General features: G+C 45.0%; 1 protein-coding gene across 5 annotated transcripts in view; it reads left to right on the top strand.

Moving 5' to 3' along the window:
• Positions 1-23,056, top strand: part of SEMA6A (semaphorin 6A) — a 325,611-nt gene that overhangs the window by 59,899 nt on the left and 242,656 nt on the right. The window lies entirely within an intron of this gene.

Below are 23,056 nucleotides of genomic sequence, written 5' to 3'. Positions count from 1 at the left end.
TTTGCCACATACCCAATCATCTGCTACATAATCTGCAGATATTTAACAACAACCCAAAAAGTTTTTAGCTCAAAAGTTTCAAAAATTACTAAAAGTGCAGCAACACGTGATACTGCGCAGCGAAGGCCTTTTGAAAAGTTTGTCCGGTCACCTTTCAGTTTCTTATTGCTATATTTAGGTATTAAACAGGCAGCATTAACAAGTGTAAAACGTACAAAAGAGTGAAGTAGTACTCTTAAAAAATGTGCCGCATTACGCCGCATAATTTACTCAACACTGCCGCATAGTTTGGCCCTCTACAGCCGCATAATCCCAGTGACCCTGCCTATAATCAACACATGGACTTATTTTACTTTTTAAAAGGTATGTTGACAATCATCTGTTTTTAACTGTGCTTCTTAGCTCTCGGATGCCCTCATTGATGAAAGTTGAACTTTACAAGAAATAAATCCTTGTTTGTAGTAAATTGAAGGTCAAACCCTTTTTGTTTTGCCACCACCTCACAACTCTCCTCCTGAGTTATGGGGTGAGGCATAGGTTAGTTACGGATGCTGAAGCGACAGTATATAAAATGTAACGAAAGTAGGCCCAGACACTGTTATTGACGTAGTTATGGCAGTGGTTCTCCGAATTAGTAGTGCTAAGTGCATTTGAGTAAACATTATTTCTATATTTGCTCTTGTTTAGCTGCTGAAATGTGTTTGTCGGAAGAACTGTTGCCCCGGGTGGCCCTGTCAAGTGCAGTGCTGCCATGTACGCTATCTGAGTGACGCAGGGGCCGCGCCTCTGTCCCGAGGGCGTCGCAGGAGCCACCTTCTATCTGCACAAACAGCGAGCAGACTTTACCGACGCACAATCACAGGTGCGCACTGTGCGCGCGGGAGCTGCCTGCGGAACGGCCCTTTCATCCTTATCGCGAGATATGGCCTAATGAGCTGAATAGGCCCGCCTGCGTGTGTGCGCGCGCACAGCCGGCTCCTGCTGTACAGAAGCCACAAAATGTCGCGTTGGAAAGGAGCTCTGACTGGCGCCAGAACCAAGGAAGGAGATGGATGCATGATGAGGCCTCCACTTTCAAATCTGAGCAGAGCACCTTCTCGGTGGGGGATCCAAGAATATCTTTACCAAGTCTTACCTAGGTAAAGTCTGCCGTGCCGCGTCCTGTAGAAACAAGCATTGGCAAAGCGAATAGGCTTGACACTCACACTAGAGCATTGCTAAAAGAAATACAAAAAATACATACTGCAGTGCAAAACAATTAAGGATTGCTTCATGCATACAGATGGATGTGATAATTGAATTTGTGCCGACATAAGGTACTTTTCAGATGTAAAACAGTTCCTCATGCATTCCAATAGGGGCAGAAAGATGCACCCAAACAGGCCATAGAAAGAATGTTAAACACAATTTCTCATGTGGGCTGATCCAAGATGTGACTGACAATGCTACGAGCCAATGGCTGAAGGTGCCTGAGCCAAATACGTCAATATCTGAAAGAGGCAGAACCAAAACCCCTTAGAGTATGTACACTGTACAACATGTTCATAATGAATGAAAAGTGTAATTTGTTGTCAAACCTAAGAAGGATGCACCATAATTTCAGCGTGAGTCCAGATTGGTAGCCATGGTGCCAATCCGAAAAAAAACCAATCAATAACACCATATTGCTGTGGTTCCTCTGCCTTGCTGGTGGTATTGCAACATAGGGAGAGCGATTGTTAAATTTGCAAAGCCATAGGGAGGAAACTCGCAGTCAAAGTGGGCAGATTAAAGCGATCTGATGTTCTGATACCTGCATTTCTAAACTTTATTCTAGCACAAGAAATCAGGTTATTTTCCTAGTAACACGCATTTTTTAAAAAAATCTTCGCGAAGAAAGGAAAAGTCAAAGGAGTGTCGGCACCCTAACCCAAAAAATCTTTTCCTGCTGGAGCACTCCTGATTCACTAAGTTAAAAAAAACTGTTTTTCACTAATGTTAGTTATATTACACCTTTTAGTGGTCATGCATTAAAGCAACTTACTGCTCTATCTCGCCTTATGGGGGTGCCAGCTCTGGTTGTAGACAACAGTCCTGATGGGACCCAACTAGAATGACTAGCTGAAAGTAAAAAAAGAGAAGCATTCATTTCACCTGGCAAATGCAAACTCAATATTCATTCACAGACAAGTTTTAACTGAACTGAAATGGGTTGCAGAGAACATATTACGTTTCAAGTGCTTGCCATCTGTATTACTTTTTTCCCTGTGTTTCATCAGCTTTATATGCCTTCCTAAATTCATGTAATAAATGTACAGGGCACAAGTCATAAAAAAAGAAGTGGGGGGACACTGTCACCGGAAGTGACGTCACGACAGGAAGTGACATCACGAAAGGTGCCGAGCTCCTCGTCCCACAGAGGCCAAAGAGTGAAGTCCAGCTGTTTGGCAGGGGGGACAGTGTCCCCCCGGTAAAATAAGTGGGGCACGCCGTCCACCCACGTGGTACCCCGACTCGAGCCCTGTAAATGTATGGATGTCCTCCAGGAAGTTACGTGCTGTGGTGGAGGAAAGTAGCTGATCTCACTGATGTGCTCGCAGCCCAGTTAATTTATGTGGGTTAGCTTGCTTTGCTCACCCGAAATGGCCTGAGCCAAAGAAGAAATTCATGGAACTAGAACCAAGTGCCATTGCTTTATCCTCTCACACCTATCTAAGCCATTGCACCAAACCGGAGACAGCCACCTCCGGAGGTATTGTCTACCACAGAGGTCAATGTGGATTGTACAGCCTCTATATTCACATTACATGGCCAGCTGGCAGTGTGGGCTGGTAGGGGTGGCCGGGGAATGGTGTGCAGGAGAATGCAAGCACTGCTCACCAGCATGAGAAAACTCTACACTGAGGAGTGAATGACTGTCGGAATGGAACACATCAGAAACATTGTGCACTTCAACTACACATCCATACAATGGCTAGCATGAGAAAGTGTGTGAATGACTACCTTTTTAGTGAACCTTCTCTGTTACCAAGGACCCACATGTCGATTTCTACCAAAAGACCAGGCCAACAATGTCTGCATTGAGTCCTAGAGTGACAAAAATAGGAAAGTAGGCAGGGACAGTCTCCAGCTCTGCATGCTGCCATAAAGCGCTCTCAGTGCCTTGGAGCATTAATATGGCTTCAATTGGAACGGCACTGTTCTGACTTCTGTCCTTGTGAATTGCACTGCACTGAGTTCTCTCCATGGGAACTATATTGTATTCACGTCTAGTCATGGGAACTGCACTGTACGGACTTCTATCCTTGGAAAATGCTAGATTGTAATCACTTCTACCTAAGGGAACTTCACTGAGGTCTGTCCATAAGAATTGCGCTGCGTTGGCTTCTGTCCATAGCAACTGCGCTGCATTGACTTCTGTCCATGTGAACTAGATTTATTCAATTCTATCCACGGGAACTACATTTCAGTGACTTCTATCCATAGGAACTACATTTTTGCCACTTCTACCTAAGAGAGCTGCACTGCTCTCTATCCATGGGAACTAGATTATATTCACTTCTATCTAAAGGAACAGCAGTATGCTGACTTATGTCCATAGAAACAGCACTGCAGTGACTTCTGTCTATATGAACGGCACTGCACTGAGTTCTCTTCATGGACGCTAGATTGTATTCACTTGTATCCATGGGAACGGCACTGACTTCTATCCTTGGGAATGCTAGATTGTAGTCATTTCTATCTAAGGGAACTGCACGGCACTGCACGGCAGTGAGTTCTATCCATAGGAACTGCACTGACTTGTATCCATGTGAACTAGATTGCATTCTCTTCTTTCTATGAGAACTGCACTTCAATGACTTCTAGCCTTAGGAACTGGATTGTATTCATTTCTATTTATGGGAACTTCACACCACTGTGCTAGAAATAGGGTTTCTGGTTGGCTGGAATATGAACCTAAGCCAGGCAGTAGGCAAGTAGGGCAAGTAGGTTACACACCAAAGGTAGCCTGTGCTTACTCCTTGGCAGGTTGGCACAGAGCAGTCAAGCTTATCTGCAGAGGCAATGTATAAAGCATTTGCGCAACACACTTGCACCAGTAACACAATAAATACACCACAAAAGAGCCTCCACATAGGATGATATAAAAATATATCATATATTGTACATAAAACGTAGACCAAAATGACATGAATCATAAATACTGTGGATACTATGCAAATCCTGAAAATAGTACTCACGTGACATTGCAAGGCAAAATGACATACCTTGGAAAATAGCATGGCATGAAATGCAACAGGTTAAAAATAAGAACACATGAACCATAACCTCTATGCAACCCCTGTAACAGTATTCGTTATCCTGTCAGTGCAAGAATCAAAACAACATCCATACCATCAGAGTATGAAGCATAGCATTATGGGCAAAGAAAAATATCTAAATCACCAGGCATCACTGTAGCATATACAGTACCATAAGCATATCAGTAATGGTCATTCAGTAAGAAAACACATGAATCATTTGGGAACCATAGGGCATGGTGTACCTGTGTTCCTATTACACTTCATGTGGCAGATATCAGGCATAGCAGTACCTGCAGGCATATTGCAGTAAATAGTCATTTCTACATTTGCAGCCACTTATAGGACGGGAATGTGGCTACCCCAGCAGGGCATGGGGCAACACACACACTGAAGATTTCGGCAGGTAGACCTCCAGAATTGTGCTTGCCTCTGCTGTTCTCCGCCTTGCTGTACTGGGCGCCTACTGCGTTTCTCTTTGGGTGGAGCTGACCCTAAGTTGCCAGGCAGTGCGGTTGACTCCAGGGAGCCCTGCGAATATGCGGCGACCCGTTCCTCAGGAAGGGAGGCAGGTGTGGCTCCTATGGCTGTGTGAGCAGTCAAAGCTAGTTTTCCTCAGCAGCATGGGGGGGGGGGGGTCAGCGTTCTACCTGATTTCCTAGAAGGTTCACCCAGATAACTGGGTTAGCGAATCTATCTACAAGGGCACTTTCACTCATCGTGTCAAACTTGCAAACCCCAGGAGCGGCAACCAGTGCTTGCCCCCATGCTGGCCTTCCAAACAGAAGCACTCCTTATGTGCAAGCTGCCAGGAAGTGGAGCACACACCAGCTACAGACATAAAGTGAAGTGAAGTGGAAATATGAAGCGTTCTCTGCTATTTTACAGAGATAACAGATGTCAACCTCAGAACCTCCCCCCCCCCCCCCCCGCACAGGGACTGAGGGAGCAGGGGCCCTCCAGCCAGCCCATGTAGTACACTAATTGCAGTGCACAGAGGGGTCTAGCAAGTAGCAGGCCAGCATGTATGTAGTCCTGATTGCGGTTCCTCCTAGTCAACAGCTGTCCTCTGGCAAACTAGAATTAGGGAGGAGCGGGCAGAAGGGCAACAAACAGAACAACAATCCAGTGAGCCCTTTACGCCACACAGCAGATAGCAGGCAGCAGGTCACCAGCAGAAGTGCAGTCCAGATGAGTACCTTTGTGCAGCGCAGTAGTACTTCTGACAGAGGTTCAGTCCCAGTTCCAAAAGTGCTCTAAAATCATGGGGTCAGGACCGCTGTGCTTATACTTCAAAAGGTCTTTGTTTCTAGGGGCAACTTCAAAGAAAACCTTTCAATTGTAACACAAACACATTTCAACCCAGTCCCCGTGCCAGACATCAGTAGAGGGCACATCAGCCCTTTGTGTGCAGGCAGGACACAGACTATACAAATGTAAGTGCGTCCACTTCCCTCTCTCCCAGCCCAGGTAGACTCTCAGTATGTAGATGGATGCAGATGCCTCTCGTGTCACACACAGGCCTTCCAGTGTGGCAGCAGTCTGGAGAGTGTGCACAAAGTGTAGCTGTCACCATGGCCTAGACGTGGATTGGAGTCTGGCTGCAAAACACCAAAGTTATAAGCACAGGGAAATGCCCACTTTCTAAAAGTGGCATTTCTAAAATAGTAATGTAAAATCCAAATACCCGAGTAAGCAGCATTTATCACCATTATTCTAAACATTCCAAACAGGGCAACATTACTCCTTTCCGATAATAAATTACCACTTAAAAATATATTAGGATACTCCCAATACCAGCCTATGAGAGGAGTAGGTCTCACAGCACTGAGAAACAAAATAGGCTGTTTATCACTGAAAGGACATGCCACACAATAAAGGCACATGTACTACCTTTTACTTACACAGCACCCTGCCCATAGGGCTACCTAGGGCCTACATTCGGGGTTGACCTATATGAAGTACAAGAAGGGAGTTTAAGGCCTGGAAAGTTGTTTTAAAAGCCAAGTTAAAGTGGCAGTAAACTGTGCACGCAGGCCCTGCAGTGGCAGGTCTGAGACGGGTTTGAAAGGCTACATCTGTGGTTGGCACAAGTAGTGCAGCACACCCACAAGTAGCATTTAATTTATAAGCCCTGGATATATGGGATACCACTTTACAAGATACTTACAAGTAAGTTAAATATGCCAAACACACCAAGTTTATGGGGAGCGAGCACATGCACTTTAGCAGTGGTGAAGGGCCAGAGTCCTAAAGCCAACAATAAGTAGGTCAGAAAAATAGGAGGAATAAAGCAAATCGTTTGGGTAGAACCCTGCAAAGAGTGCCAGGTCCAACAACTGGCTTCTTTCCTTGGGACCCGCGCTCAATTGACTCTGTGGGAGAACATGCGTAAAAGTAATTCTCCATTGACTTGCGTTTATCCTCATCGCCTGTGTCAGATAAAGCTTTGGAAGGTGTTATTGTTCATGCCGCTATTTATGCAAAAAGAGAGCGTTGAAAAATAGCTTGCTGAATATTCCAAAGCCGTAGTCGGGCGCCAGGAAGACCAATGTTTGAGTGCTTTCATAAGTAAACAGAGACGTTTGCCCTTCATTATGAAAAAGTGAACGGTTCGAGGGCCCAGTGTACACAGCAAGATATAGCTATCAACGTGTGCAAATGTGTGGGTGCTGGGAACCAACCCTTCCTGAGCTAATCACTGCTGGCACAAAGTCAGCTCTGACAGGGCACAGGAAGGAAAAATCGCCCGTATCGGTCAACATTAATCAAGGCGACCTAAATCTGCGTCTATTTGCCCCAGATAATACATTCTCAATATGATTTCCTGTTTGGTAAGTTCAGTAAGCGTTACCAAAAACCACTTCTTTTGATCAAAGCGTGCTACACTTCAGCTTATGTAAATTAACTGACAGGGGTTCTCTGAGAGGAACAATGCTGTGGTGAGTCGCCAGGGGAGGGGCTTACTGATACATGTTTTGCAATTTTAATGAGGGGTGGGAGTCTCATTCAGTGATGCAGTGGTCTCAAGGCCAAGTACCAGCGTAAACCCTTGATGCTCTGTGTTGTCTTGGGCAAACCGATGCTCCACAAATTTCTAGCTGGCAATGTAGAGATTACAAGAGGCTTCCACGAGTTCCAGGAAGGTAGAGGGGAGTGGAAGTTGTACTATTAAAACAAGAATGATGCGATATCAACCCTACCCTATATTATGCATCATGTTATGTCATATTACAATGTATACACAGTATACAGCATACACAAAATGCACAGTATACTTCGTGCCATCCTCAGGGCCAGCTGGAATTATGTGATTGCGCAACCACAGCGATTTTCGCATAATTATAGATTTGCCGCATTTGCCACATAATCCTTCATCTGGCGCATAATCTGCAGATTTTCTATCTGAAACGCTTAAAAAGTTACTAGATATGCAACGAAATATGTTGCTGTACAATGGAAGCCCATTTACAAAGCTGAACTGGTCACCATTCTGTGGCTTACTGCTATATTTGGGTGTTACACTGGTAGTAATTTGGTGCAGCCAATGCTCCTACAGTGTTACCAAGTTTTAAAATGATGAAATAATGAATATTACAAAATGTGCTGCATCACGTCACATAATTTGCCTTTTCTTGCAGCATAATGTACTCAACCCTGCTGCTTAATTTTGGCCCTCTCCAGTCGCATAATTGCAGGGGCCCTTGTCATACTATTGTAGTCACACTATCTCAGAAATTGCAAACCAGAGACAAGTGAAGAATATATGATATAGAGAATGCTGTCTCTTTCCCTTCAAAGAGGCTCGAGATTACTCTGTGTGGTCTGTTAAGGTTTCTGTGTATGTTTAAAATGACATGTGTCAGCCAATATTTGGCAACAATAGCTCGCTTCACGCCCGGTTTCTCTAAAGGCCTTGCGTGCTGAGCCATCATTCATGCCTTAATACCTGTGATTTATCTGGGGCACTTTGTCCAGGTTTTCAAGCATGGCCGTCCTCGGCGACTGACGCAACATCTTTCCCTATTGACTTTCTGTGATCCAATGGAGTGAAATGTGTCTCATTGATTTTTGTCAAGCGCTTGGTGGTATTAGGAAAAGAATGTGGTAAGCCCTCAGTTAGGAGTTAATCCTTTGGAAAGAAAACAGAAAAGTACAGAGAGAAAAAGATAACCTTGGCTGTTCAGGGTCACTGATCACTCGGGTCTTAGTCCAGGCCCAGGGGGGGTCATTTTAGAAATTGTCTGAAACTGCAAGGACAGCTCATTGTTGCCTTTAGAGGCACCTGCAAGGCCTCGAGCGCTCCTGCAATCCACCTCTTCTGTGGGGAGTTTGCCAGTAACCAAATACAAATGCATACATTCTTGGAGCCAGGTTGCTTACTGTTTGCTGGTACAAAAATGGAGCAAATCCTTTTTTCACCAAATACAATGGAGGAAAACTTAGATTTTTTTTAAACAATATAGGAAACCTTTATGTTTTGTTGAGGATATAAAATACACGTTTTAAACAAAACACAACTTCCAATCCATGGGTAACTTTCATACACTATTAAGCTTTTGTTTACAAAAAAATGTAGCTAATTGATTTTGCACTATTTGTTTCCTCTGCACAGAGAACGTTGATTTTGCCTCGGATTACTGTACATGTAAACACAATAGGAACTAAGCAGATTAGGGGCCGGATGTAGGTCGGTAGGTAACGGCCGAAAATCGGTAATTTTGGCCGTTACCGACTGGTATTTACAAAATGGTATGTAGGGCCACATATTTTACAGATTCGGTAAATTTACCGATCGGTAAATTTACCGAATCTGTAAAATACCGAATCGGTATTTTTACCTATTCGATAATTTTGATATGTAGGTGGGACTCTTCTGAGTCCCACAACCCTTACCGAATCTGTATTTTACCATCAAATATATTTGATGGTAAAATACCGATTCCGGTGTGCATGCACATGTGTGCATGCACACCTGTGCCATATGACAGGCAGACCTGCCCTTAGGGCAGGTATGCCTGCCACATGGCACCCGAGCCTCTTTTGGGGGTGCCAGAGGGTGTCAAAGTGACACCCCCTGCACCCTTGTGGAATTCGGTATTTACCGATTCGGTAAATACCGAATCGGTAATGCCCATTCATTCCTATGGGCTTTGCAGCCCATAGGAATGAATGGGCATTACCGGTCGGTATTTACCGAATCGGTAAATACAGATTTTTACCGATTCGGTAAAAGGAACATCTGGATGTTCCTACATATCCACCCCTTAGATTTACCGATTTTTAATTACCGAATCGGTAAAATTTGGTAATTAAAAATCGGTAAATCTATTTTACCTACATCTGGGCCCTGGTTCCTTACATGATTTGCCCGTAATAATAGGGACCCATCCACAATTATGCAAACATCAGAAATGGTATAAAAATCATTTTTTTTACATCTTTGCGTTACTGCACGCTTTGCATCGCCTTATCTTGGGCGGTTTGGGGGCGCTGTGGTAGGAATGGCATTATTGCCAGGTGAAGGCAAGGCTACCACGTTTCTCATAGCAGGCAGGGAGAGACTGAATGGGAGGCAGAGGGGATTGGCTGGCCCAGACAATCACTTGCCCCAGAACAGGTGTGTTCGGCGTAAGCCCAAAAGCACCATATCCGTATCAGATTTTCAGCAAAACCATTAACGATGTTACTTCTTTGCATATAGTTGCATTGTGTGTAAAGGATATCCTAAAACGGGGCATAGGTTGTCCCTCCTGGACTTACGTTGGAACCCCCTGCGGTTGAGAGCCTTTCAGGTCGGCTGTCGGTCTTGGTAGGGGTTGCTCGAAATCTGTCAGCACCTTCACAGGTCCTGCCAGTCAGCAGCCTACATTATTTTAGTAAGAAATGCCCTCCTCAGCTTTGTCTACACAGCTGTTTCTGATTTCCAAGGAGGCTTCGATGTTCACAGTCAGCTTTCGAGAACAGCCCGCGTGTTGTGTGAAGGCAGGGTTATACCTTCGAGTGCATAGCTCTGCAGATGGCTAGGAAAGTGTAACCCAAAACAAAATCCACAAGTGTGCCTGTTGAACGTTCGGTGCCGCAAGCAGTCTCTGAATTTATTTTTTAACTTGTGGTACAGTTTGCCAACGCCTCTGGTGATCGTTTTTTAAAGGCACGCTTGAGTCATTAGAAAAGTTGGGTGCCGAGGGCGGGGAAGGAAGGGATATGCAGGTAAAGCAGGGCCTCGTGTTTTGCACTAAACATTGCATTTTGGGCTCGAAAGACAGACATGCTGTGGCTTGGAACTTTTCTGAAGGAAAACAAATCAAACGGTTTGAGCGCAGGCCAAATTCTTGCTGAGAGCAGCGCCCTGAGTGCACTGATCCGGCCCCAGTCTCGGGATCAGCACTTCTGTGTTTAAAAGGGCCGCAGCACCTTTCATGTTAAAGTGCAGACGTGTCGCTGCAGGACTGCACGCCTTTCATTTGGGCGGCGCTGGGAGCCCTCCAAGAACGGCATTACCAATGTTCAGCATCCCTTTTTTATCAAAACACACCTGCCGACCTATAAATATACATATATATTTTTTATTGGAATTCCATAGCAGCAAAATAAATAATACATAACTGAGCATCAAGACATCCATCATTGCGAATTATAAACCCCAATCCGGACCAATGCCCCCGACATCAAATTGGCATAAGGCACAAACGATATTACATATAATGGAATTAATTATCCAGCCATATAATCCCTCACCACCCCCCAAATCATTAACCCTAATTTCCCTTTTCTATATCCTTTGATAGCATATAGACTGTATTCCATATTGTATACATTGAGAAACTTGGCCCGCCACATCTCAAAAGCCGGGGGCCTCTTAATGTAGCCAAAGTGAGGCAATTGTCAACGAGCAACCGCCGTAGCCATAAAAATTAGATAACGATGTTTATACAGTAGCTACCCCTGGCGGAGATCCTCCCCAAAACCAAGCAACACCATAGATTGAGAAATAAATAATTTTCATAGTGTGAGTAGGGGCATAGTCTTAGAGGGGCGGCGCTTCGAGCAGAGACCTACCTAAGATGCACTCTCCCCTCCACCAAGCACACCGCACCTGCCCATCACCCCCCAAAAACACAAAGGGTTGTTGCTGAGGCTGAGGCTGATGTCCTGGGATGTTTTCACACCTCTTAATGTACAACGGATGCATACGGCTGCTTTTATGCAGGGGTTTCCAGCTCGCCGTGCCTGCCACCGTGGGATTTTGGCTTTTCCCCTGGTGATCGTGTGAAAGGAACCGAATTTGTGTGACACACTTTGCCACCGTGTGAGTTGGCAAGCCTGTCATAATGTGAAAAAATCAGGCCAAACACGGATCCAGTCCGTTGCAAACACTCATGGGCTCAATTCCGGTCAGAATGATGTGGTTTTCGCTGTGTGTGCAATGACCTCCTGGATTGCATAGGTCGTGTAATGAGTGCCTCAGTCTGTGTCAGTCCAGCGTCTGAAACATCACACCATGGACAAATGAATGTTTTGCTCCACCAGAAAGGTTTTGCATTTCTGTTGCACTCCAGCACTTTAGCAGAATGGCACAAACTAGAAATGTGTGGGCACTTCTATTGGACCTAAGCACTTGAGCCGAATGACATTATCAATTGCACTGGACTTCAGTACGTTATTGGCATTTTATTGACATTTCTACTGGGCAGAAGCATGTTAATAGAATTGTGTGTGCTTCAGTACTGGGCTTCGGTACTTTATTTTTATGAAATTTCCTCTTGTTCTGGAATTCTGCCCATGAGTTTGATGGTATGGCTGCTTCTGCTTGACAGCAGACCTGGATAAACGAGAACGGACACTTGTATCAGACTTCAGCACTCTGGTAGGGAGTTGAGGGCAAGGTGTACTGGAGTTAAATCAGTGATATTGGCCCTTCTGCACCTTATTAAGGTTTTATGGATACTTCCACAGGACGTCAGCATGGTCACTTTTAGCTTATGTTACCACTTTCAAAGAATGGCATGCCTATTGTAACTGGCTTTTACTATCGTAACAACTAGTATTGTCGTTTCTACTGTATTCAGTTACTAGCTTAAAAGTGTAAAGACTTCAGTTACATTAACCAACTGGTATAAACAATTCTCTGTAGAATGAGTCTTAGGCTGATATCAGTACGTCACTAAAGGATTGCAGTATACCGTATTACAGAGTATTAACAGGCTGGTATAGTTGTTTCACTGTCACTGAAATACTTTCACAGTTTGGTATGAACATTTACTGTCATTGTAAGGGAGCTTCTCTTTTGGATTGAACCATTTTCAAGGGTGCAGACACACCAGGTTACAACCTTTAATGTGGCCCTGCAGTCGCTTTTGGCAGTCCTGGGTGGGCTTCTCAGAAGTTTTTTACAAGGTCTGGTGTCAAAAGTTAATGTGGGGCCCACTGTGTGGTTCTTCCAGTTTTGCCCGGTGCCATAAGCACCTCTTTCTAAATGCTAAAAATGTACTTTAAGGAAACATAAAGCATGGCTTCTGGTGCCATCTACTGGTATGGCCAAAAAAGCTACTTAATAAATAATGAATATAGTAGGCTTGCTAGCAATTTAACACCGATAATTAAACTTTGCTGAAGGCGTGCAGGGCTCTGGAAAGTGTAGTGCCTGGGACATAATGCCTCCGCTGCCTGCCTTCCCTTGTGGTGAGCAGGGTGCACTATATGACTTTCCAAACATTTCCATTGTAGACTGCATCTTATTTGGTTTTGTCAAGGTGTACAGTCCGTGGGGTAAGTGTGCCAGTTGTAATTCGTTGCCAGATTCTGGTTGGTGAGCCTGAGGGTTATACTAAATTGTTTGCACATTTCCTTGGCTAGTACGGTGGTGGCTCGTTGCTGGCAAATTTACAGGTGTGGTAATTACCTGATGGTAGTAGGTGCTGATGGATTCCTAAACAACCAGTTAATTGAACATTCGGATTGGATTGGGCCTAAATCCAGAGAGCTGTATCTGAGACCCAGATTTTAAGATGCCCAGGAATACCTAATTGGTATTCCTGCGCCTGGAATTAGCAATGCTGCAGGAATGTGATATATAGGAATACTAAAAATATTCAGTCTGGGTACCTGACTGCTCCTTAGTAATAGGGAATGTTCATGAATTGGTGTTACTGCAACCGACTTCTGTGGTAATTGTCTATTTTCGGCATACAGGAAATGTGCTGTGTTGTATTCCTGGCCTCTTGTAATTCCTGATTGGAACGTTGACTAGCGTTAGTGGAGCAACTGGGAATTACTCTGCGCTTGTAATGAGGACTCAGAGGTGTGATGTCGGAGGACGGCTAGTGATTGGTATGTCTTACTGGCAGTGTTGTTGCAGGGCCACTGGAATTATGCGATTCTGTGGCTACTGCTTTTTTCGCAAAATTATTGATTTTCCACATTTGCCAGATAAACCATCTTCTGCTGCACGGTGTGCTAATCTTAATAAAAAAATGTTGTTTCTAGCTCAAACAGATTACAATTTACTAAAAACACTACAACACCCTTTGCAAAGGTTGACAGGTCATCTTCCAGTTGTTTATTTCTGTATTTGGTTAGTAAACTGGCACTATGAAGGTGAAATTCTTGCCTGACAGTATTACCATGTGTAAAAATGACAAAATAATGAAGTAATACAAAAAAGTGCCACATTATGCCGCATAATTTGCCATTTCTTGATGCATAATTTAGTCGACCCTACCGCATAATTTGGTGCTCCTTTGCCTCATAATTCCAGTTGTCCTATAAATCTGAAATAGTTGTCAGAGTTGCTTCCCATTTCAAATGTTTGACAGCTCCCCTTTCATCAGGACACAAAACAGACCCTATTCTCCCAGTACGTTTCTGAGTCACAAGGTAAGGAAACTTCACAATAAGCTGAAATGATTTAAAAGCACACTGCATCTTTGTTTGAAGTGCTTTTCAAGAGCCCTGTCTGCTGATGCATGCTACGTGAAGAGAGTGGGGACTTTTTTTCAGGCCAAAGATTAATGCGGGGATTAGCAGCGAGGTGGAAGGAGACGAAGCAGTGCGCATGAGGCCCTCATCTGCGCAAGAAAAGATGCCGGAAGTTCATGGAACTTGCGCGCTCACTGTCCCAGATATCCATTCATGTGAAAGACATCGCCAACTCTGCCGTAACTATTAATTAGCGTTGGAACTAGCAACGACAGTAATGTGTGCCTGGTGTAGATAGGCCAAGCAGGCGTGGGCGGCCTGCCACTGTCAGCGAACAGTAATTAACCCATTGCTCTTATTAAATCCTGCGCTGGCAGCTGTCCTCATCTACAGGTAACATCTGTGGCCGCCGCCTCCACCCGGCTAGGTCGGATGTTTTGAGTTAGCATTTTTCCCACCGCTGTTCAGGTGTGGGCGGTGACACAAGCAAACGTGGCGGCGCCTGTCTGATTTCTGCAGTTTCTCATATGGCACAGAAATAGAGGCTGGGGTCACAATGTGGACCGACAAGTTTGGATTCCCACAGATCCGTAGTCTGGCCATTGGTGGGGAGTCTGTCTATCTGAGCATTAAGCGCGTTTCTCAGTGTAGCTGCTCAAAGGACTTGTCGCGTTTCACTGGATCGGATGATCCACTAATAGTCATTCTTCTCCTGTATCCGCATTTTCATTCATGTTTTTACCCATATGTTTCTCTGCGACTGGAACTTCTGTATTAAGTATCAGATGCACTGGGGGGGGTAAGCATTGTGGTGGGAAGACATTGTTTTGATGCTAAAGTGTATGATTAACTCTACCTAGAGCCTTCGCCATTCATCCGACTGCAGGTGTAATAAATAAGAGGGATCATTGCGATAGGTGCTCACTATACTGAGTAAAGGAAACTTGTATTAGTCCCTCTCAGAAAGCTTCAAAGTACTCCCAGCTTTGTTCTAATGATGCAGGACTCAGGAGTTTAACGCATCACCTGATCCGCTGAGCCCACACGTCGGAACGCGCACCTCTGTTCAGAATCTGAGCTTGGTTACTGTCTGTTCTCACCCTTGATGGGCTTTCTGTTTGTGTTTGGATGCAGCCTTACTACAATTTCTTAAATGCTGCTTGCATCTTGCCTCCACACTATGGGTGGTGCCTTTAAATTAGGTGCATTCATGTGGTATCCACTTGTTCTCTTATATTAAACTCCTTCGCAGCCGCCATTGGAAAGGCAACTATAAATCACTCTTGAATCCCACTATTTGTATACAGATCCACTCATCATACCTGATGAATCCCAGATATTGACCTACCAGCACAGTGAGATGCTGCACAAACTGATAGCTGGCAAGTGTCTCCTTTATGCATAACCAGTGTTAAGATCCACATCAGTGTGGCCTAGTCATGCCTCACTACTGTCACTTTTTATGCCTGATGTTAGACAAGACCTTTTGGTTTTTCCAAAATTAAACGTAAAATATATTATAGGGGCATTGTGCCAGATTCATTTTGTGTCATTCACATTTTGCTTCTGCCCCCTACACCAAAAAGTATGGGGAATCGGTCACCCCACGTCCTTAGTTAACTTTAACCTGAGTAGCAACACCCTCCCCTTTCACAAGGACCATGTCCACACACAAAGTAGTTCACTTCACCGCAGTGACTGCTGTGGCACTATATGCTTTTTGAGACAAAAAGTTATCATTTTGGGCCCAGCAGTATTACCTACAATAGCGTTTGGTAAAATCCAAGGCAAACCAAAACAGCATTGACAAAGCATAAAGACTATAAGCCAATGTCAGAAATATTGGCTTTGCCAGTGCTTGTTCTTAATGCTAGTGAGATTGCAAGGCCAAGGTTGAGCTAGTTGTTCCTGCAAGCGCAGAGGTTGCTTATGTGCATATGGTGTGTGGGGCAAATGTCACTCTTGTCAGTGCGGAAACATCTTGAAAGTTTGGGATATTATATCACATTTTGTTGAGTTGCATACCTGCCGACATGAACTACTTTGTAAGACAGTGAACTCTAATATATTCATCATATAACATAATTATGCAGTTCCATTTTTTCCACAAAACTTTGTTCTGAGTTAGAGAAGCAATTGGGCTGCATCCCACATAAACCGCTAACTACAGCACTGCAGCCCTGTTCATCCAACGCATCTGAAAGCAGCCAGATAGTTTGCCCCCACTTCAGTGAGTGGCAAATGTCATAGAGGACCACGTCAGTTTTAGCAAACATGGGGTTTTCTGTGTTCCATGACTGAGGTTAGGGACTTTACGTTTGCATATTAACCCCATCTGCAATCCATGTACATCATTTAGGCAGCCTGACTATGGTAGCGCCTAGAGAGCTCTTTCTAATATAATTCGTGCTTCTCGAAGAAGTAGTTTATGTAGTCGCGAAGTAATTTGTGGGTTGGTGCCAGCTGTTGGAGGCAGTTGTTTCTCCCCATACCTCAGCTGGAAAGTGTCCTATCTGATGTGGAAAATCCGCTTACTTTGCCTCAGTGGTTCCCAGTGTTTAACAGGATTGCTCATAATTGTTTATCAGCCGCGGGGTGTCTGCCTTTCCTGTGACACCACGGCTCTTTGATGTAGTACCAGATTTTACTACAAGCTCGACTTCTTGGAAAGAATCTCGCATCTGCAGTTATTTCCGCTCTGCCCCGAGCGCGCTGTTCTTCCTACACCTCTCCGAGCGGCCCGGACAAATTGAGCTGCGAGCCTTTGTTCCTCACAAAGGAGCCCCAGGTTTTTATCAGCCCGTGCCTGCGAAGGGGGTGTGTGTGGTTCGAACGTTAAGCCGCCGCGTGCATTGTGCGGCCTCCATTTTACTGCTGGGAACATCTTGCTGCCCTTTATTGCAGTACTATACCTCAACTTGTACTTTGTACGCTTTTGTGACCTGCACACATGTCACTTCCTCCTGTAATGTACCTTTTTCTACCTCTTGTATTTTGTTTGCTCACAATTGTCACTTTTGCCTCATGTAACTTAACGTTTGCTTTTGTAATTTGTTCACTTGTATTCTTCTCCTCATGTATAATAATAATAATAATAATAATAATAATAATCCACATTTGTAAAGCGCAAACACTCACCCGTAAGGGTCTCTGGGGGCTGTCGGGAAGATTAAGCGAGCTATTGCCCAGAGTCACATGGTGTTGGGCTGACCTTCCGCCGGTGCCGGGGATCGAACCGTGATCCCCAGATTTCAGCGCCAGTCGCCCTGGCCGTGGCACCACACCTCTCCATCCCATGTATCAGTACTGTTCCTATTGTGAAGCGCACCGACACCTTCGGGTAAAGTCTGCTCTATATAAATACGCATAAAATAAAATAAAAATTGTCGTACCTGTAGGAAACCCTGGCAGAAAGGGCTTTCAGGGGGAGCCATAGCTGGCACCACGCCAGCCTTCTCAATCGATGGCGCGGCCTTGCGTGAGGGACTATGCAGGTACTTGGAAAGCGGATTTATCAGCACGCCATCCCAAGACCTGCCATCTTGGCTCATACTTCTTTAGAATGCCCCTTGACTGGTCCGAGTTCCACCGGCAGAGTGCATTTAAAACCATCTTGTCTTTCTCATTAAATCTATTGACATGTGTTCACACTCCACGTGGTTAATATATTGTGTTAGGTTTGCTTGCAGCAACTGTTGGGGAGACATTATTACTTTTGAGTATCTGTAAATGACTCAACTGTTGCTAAGGCAGAGGTGCAAAGAGCAGACAGAAATGGTTAACTGTAAAAACAGCAGGGCTGCGCATTTCTCAGCTACTTTTCTAGACATAACACTTATGTGCTTTTGGTGTTAGTTAAGGAGGCTGCTTTCACGGCTTCAGAACTGCGCTTCGTCATTTAATTCAGGTCGCCCCCTCTTTCAAGCAGCAACATAACTAAAGCCATCTCGGTCAGTGGATCGGTGTAAGCCAATTGTTAGCGTGTTGCATCAGGCCTTTCTTGACAGCACAGCTCTCTCTGCGAGAACTGATGTGAGGTCGGGCTTGACGAGGCATCTGTCTGCCTTACCTATTGTTACCAATTCTTTAAAATATACATAAAGTTGGCTTTGGCTCCGCCCACAGGAATGGGTCTGTCTCACCTCATTCTACTGTCTCTTTGATGTATCCTTCTACCTCCTTTGACTTTTTCCATTGCAATGTATGTGCTACTATTTTACACTTCAAAAGTACACTGACTTATCACACATAATATCCATTAGTGCAAAAATGCATATGGGCTTATTTATGAGCCCTTGCGTCACTTTTGCGTCGCCGGTGCGTCACTTTTTGTGACACCCCAGCGGCGTAAAAAATGAGCCTTGTTGCACCATATTTACAAAGTGACGCATCTACGTAGATGCGTCACTTTGTAAACCCCTGCGCCACATTATACCTGCGCCAGGTATAATGTATGCATGGGGGCGTTCCGACGCAAGAAAGGGTCGTAGAAGTGACGCAGTGAAATTGCACCACTTCTAGGACTCAAATGCATCAATATCTTACGCCTGCCTCATGGGAGGCGTAAGACTGACGCAGGCACATCTCATATTGGACAAGCCCATGTGTAATGACCCATTGCTGGAGTTGCGTCACTTTTGAGACGCACTCCAGCAATGCATAATTTTTGCGCCTTCAGATACGTCAGAAATACTGACGTATCTGTAACTCCTTGCGACATGATGCCTCATACTGTAAATATGACACATCATTGGTGTCTCAAGGAGGGTGCAATGAAAAGTGACGCATCGCTGTTTTCACGCAGCGATGCGTCACTTTTCATAAATGAGGCCCATTGTGTGCAGAACACAATATTTTTTTTATTTTTTTTTTTCCCTGTGGCAAACATTTTGAACGTTTCACACAAGAATTGTGTGCAAGTCACACACACACATACAGACAATCACACCTAGACACATATGTCAGGGCACACAAACAAACACACCTTGACAAGGCCACGAGCTCTGTCTTTATGTGGCAGCACAGGAACACAAAGGCATGCGTAAATGCAGTTTCCATGCGGTAGCACATCAAAGCCAGGCCAGCGCTTGGATACCCCCAGGGCAATGAGCGCGCTATGCAAATCATAGCATAACATAACATGCCTACTGCTCACATATTGTGTGTCTCCTTCCTAGAGCTACACGCGTGGATGTACCACACCAGTTCTAGGGCTCTGCAACCTTCTAAAAAGGCAGACACCAGAGGCGCGTGGGCATCCCCTGGGCGCCGGCCGCGGCCGGTGGGTGGCGGCTGCCTGCTCGGACACGTCCAACAGAGCTGTCAAGGTATCGCTCCCGTCATTAGCTGAGTGGATACTTGAGCTCCGTCGCTATAAAAAAGAAAGGACAGCCATCAAGCCCTCGGTTTCATTAAGGTAATTTGCGTGACTCGGCTTACGCATTAATCAAATTTGCCGGCCCAGACGGCCTGCTTGCTCTCCGAGGGAGAAGGTGAGGACCTGGGACACTGAGGCAGCGGCGGGCGGGAGCGCGCGTCAGAGGCTCGTGCACCGGAGGCTCTGGATCCAGGGGTCTGGACTCCTCTTCCTACGAGGCCCGGCTGGAAAGCGACCCCCTGAAGCTCCGCACAGCTGTGCCAACGTGGGCTGGAGGCTCCCTGGCTGCTCGCAGGCACCATCTCCGGTGCAAGGTGCCCATGAAGGGTGACTGCCATGGGACGACGCTGCCAGGCCCCAAAGTTTCCCATAGAGGTAAGACCCTGTGCTGTCCGCACTCCGGAAAGGGGGAGGATGTGTAAACACACTGGAATTGGCTCAGCCTTTGCTCAGAAAAGCTAAGTATGGACAACCCATGTGAGTTTAGCATTTATAGTCACACAGCAGTGCGGTATGCGCCGCTACTGCAGCTGCTGTTTGTCTTTTACAGCAACCTGCTAGTTTAACATGAGCACACATCCTTGAAGTGGTCAGACCTCAGGCTGTACCCCGAGATGCACAAGGCAGTATTTACTAGGGTCTTATTCAGACTTTCCAAATACATAAGGTGCCCCCTCTGAGTGACCTAGTGTTCTTTCATTGCTTGCTCACATTGTACTCCACTGGAGAAATTGAAGCATACATGACATGACGCAGGCCGGTGTTTTGGGTCCGAGCTTCTGTCAAGGCCAGACTGGCTGTACTGGGCATCGGGCCTTTGCCCCGGAGGCTGGTAGAATAGGGTGTGGGGGGTGAGCGTTTTTGTTGAAGCAGTTTTAAAAGCACGGCAGAGTTCCTTGCATATCCAAAAGTTTTCAGGCAGCAATAAAAGTGGCAAGATAACTGGCGATTAATGTACCTGCTGGGAAGGGATTGGCATTTTGTATAGTGGCAGGTTTGACTTATCTAAGGTAGTGTAGAGGGTTAATATGCCTGCTGCACAGAACGTACACTGTTGCAGATCACAGAACAATATTTTATGTATATAGCTCAGTGGGTTACCACTTTTGTCACAGATATCCTTTTGTCACTGTGCAAGTTCTTAAACTACAGTCATAATTGAGGTTCAAAAGTTATGTTCTTTTCCCCAGTCTTTCATTATCCTGATTTTGCTGAAAAGGGGTTGTTTGGGTAGAAATACATTCTTATAAGTAAAGTCAACCATAAACACTGTTACATTCAGAATCCTGTGTTTTTTATTTCCCAGACCAATGACTCTCCAAAAAATGCCTACCAGTATGGATGATATGTGAATCTACACCTTGTAGTACACCCCTTTGCCTTATGCAGCATTTTCTATACACTGATTTACACTTGTATGATTCATTGTACCAGTTTGTGTGTGATGTAAAATTCTCCAATACCCTACACTGGTTTGAGAGGTGCTATAAAACAAATGAAATTCATGTGAGAGAGGGGCTAGGGAGAGATGAGAGGCAGTGTTGATGGGTGATAGTCGGGGCATCATTGTCGTGCCTCAATAAAAACTTTTGTATCCTGGTGCACTGTAAGGTAATCATTTACTATGCTTTAAATACTAATACGATTGAATATATAACGAAAAATGTGTCATAGAATGCACAATTGTACCCTAAAAGTTTGTTGTGGGGAAAACTCCCCTAAGACCCTTTTTAGTGGTCAGACTAGCTTGCTCACGATGCACCCTATTGGGGCTGGTCTTAAAAAAATTGCCAGAGCTGCTTTGGGCTCTCAGTCCGGCCTTGGCTTCCATTCTGTCCCTTATGGTTTGGTGTGTTGGTGGCCTTGGGTCACAACCAGACAGCAGATCTTCTCAGCCCCCATTGCGGTACTCACCAGCCCGTTGGCCTTCAAGTCCTGGGTGAAGTCAAGTTCCGGGTTCTCTCGCACACCACAGATTCTACAGTCGATGCACCGGTTAGTCTTTCCTTGACTTCAGGGTGCTGTTGTGCTGCTCATCGGTGGCTGCAGCCACTCTGATTCAGGCAGACCTCGCGAGGCAGGCGAGGAATGAGCAGAGCAGCGCGTTCTCTTGTAGTGGATTTGGAGATTAAGAGAGTTGTAATCTCTCGGAATGATCTGTTTACCAGGGAAGAGCAATGTAATCAGTGGAATCCTAGAGAGGACATTCCTTCAAGGCTCATATGTGTCTGCCAAGGCAAGGTTTCGATGTTTACAGACTACACTGTTCCTTTTTGAGTAAATATGCATGTCAGACATGTTATACTGTTCCAGCCCTTCCTCTCTTGTGAAGGTCTCAAACTCACTTATATCCCCTGGCATAACGAAACTTGAGCCCCCCCTGCAAGGTACATGGAGGGCCCTCCTTCCAGACTTGATCAGGATCTCTCAGGTCAGGGTACTGTGTTGAGGGGCCCCTGGATCTCGGGGACCACCCGCACTGCTGGGGCTGCAGGCTCCTATGTTACGCCACTGTTCATATCATATGGAAATTTGATGCTGATTAGATTAGTTTGAGCCTTTTTTTATTAAATAATGTGATCACATGTTAACTGTACATATGGATACTATGAAAGGCATTCACGCCCCCTTGCTGTTGTCCGCTCCCTACATTAAATCTGATTTAAAAATAATGCCTTAGAGTTTATGAACTCGACATGCCCCTGTTCTTGCACTGTTGATACATCTATGGCATGCCTCCTGGCCCCATTAGGCGCTGTATTTGAAATATTTGGCTATAGTTGTATTAGAAATAAACTTAGCCAGCTTAAAAAAGCAATAACAATAATTTTTCACACTTGGTACAAGCCAAGTTACTGTCCTCACCACCTACTATGCACAATGTTATTTGCTTATGCCACATTTATCCTTCAGCAATGTATTTTTTTCTAGTTCTTTGCCTCGGCTGCCACCCAGTAATAGTGCATATTGACCCAAGCTGTAAAAACGGTGGTTGCTTACCATAAAAACATGGAATGCCCTTAAAGTGTAGCAGGTAGGAGGGCGAAGAAAAGTAAACTTGCAAGCCTGTGCATGAATATTCCTATGGGCTGGTACAGAAACATGTTGCTTCCATCTCCTTAATGCTTTGCTTAAACCAACTCCCAAGATCCCTACACTTACAAGACGCATTAAAAGTCTTACTTGGGTCCTTCTGTCTGATCACATTTTTGGTGTCCCTAATCATCCTTCTGAAAGTTGAGCCCCATAGCTAGGTTGCGCTGTGTACTTCTTTCACTGCTTGTGGGGAGCTGCCTAGTTTGTTGTTCGGGCAAGTGATAATCACCACAACTGACACAAGATACTGGGGCGGTGCAACTATTGGAACCCTGTGGTGACTAGATCCTACATTGCTTTTTACACTCAGCACAGTGAGAGTTTGAGTCAAACAGTGAATCTGTTTTATGATGCAATTAATCCTGCATTAATATTAGTATGA

This window comes from Lissotriton helveticus, chromosome 2_1 (genome assembly GCF_964261635.1).
Source record: "Lissotriton helveticus chromosome 2_1, aLisHel1.1, whole genome shotgun sequence".
In the NCBI taxonomy this organism is placed as follows: Eukaryota; Metazoa; Chordata; class Amphibia; order Caudata; family Salamandridae; genus Lissotriton; species Lissotriton helveticus.
The sequence above is the reverse complement of the archived record's forward strand: the minus strand, read 5'-3'. Positions and strand labels throughout refer to the sequence as shown.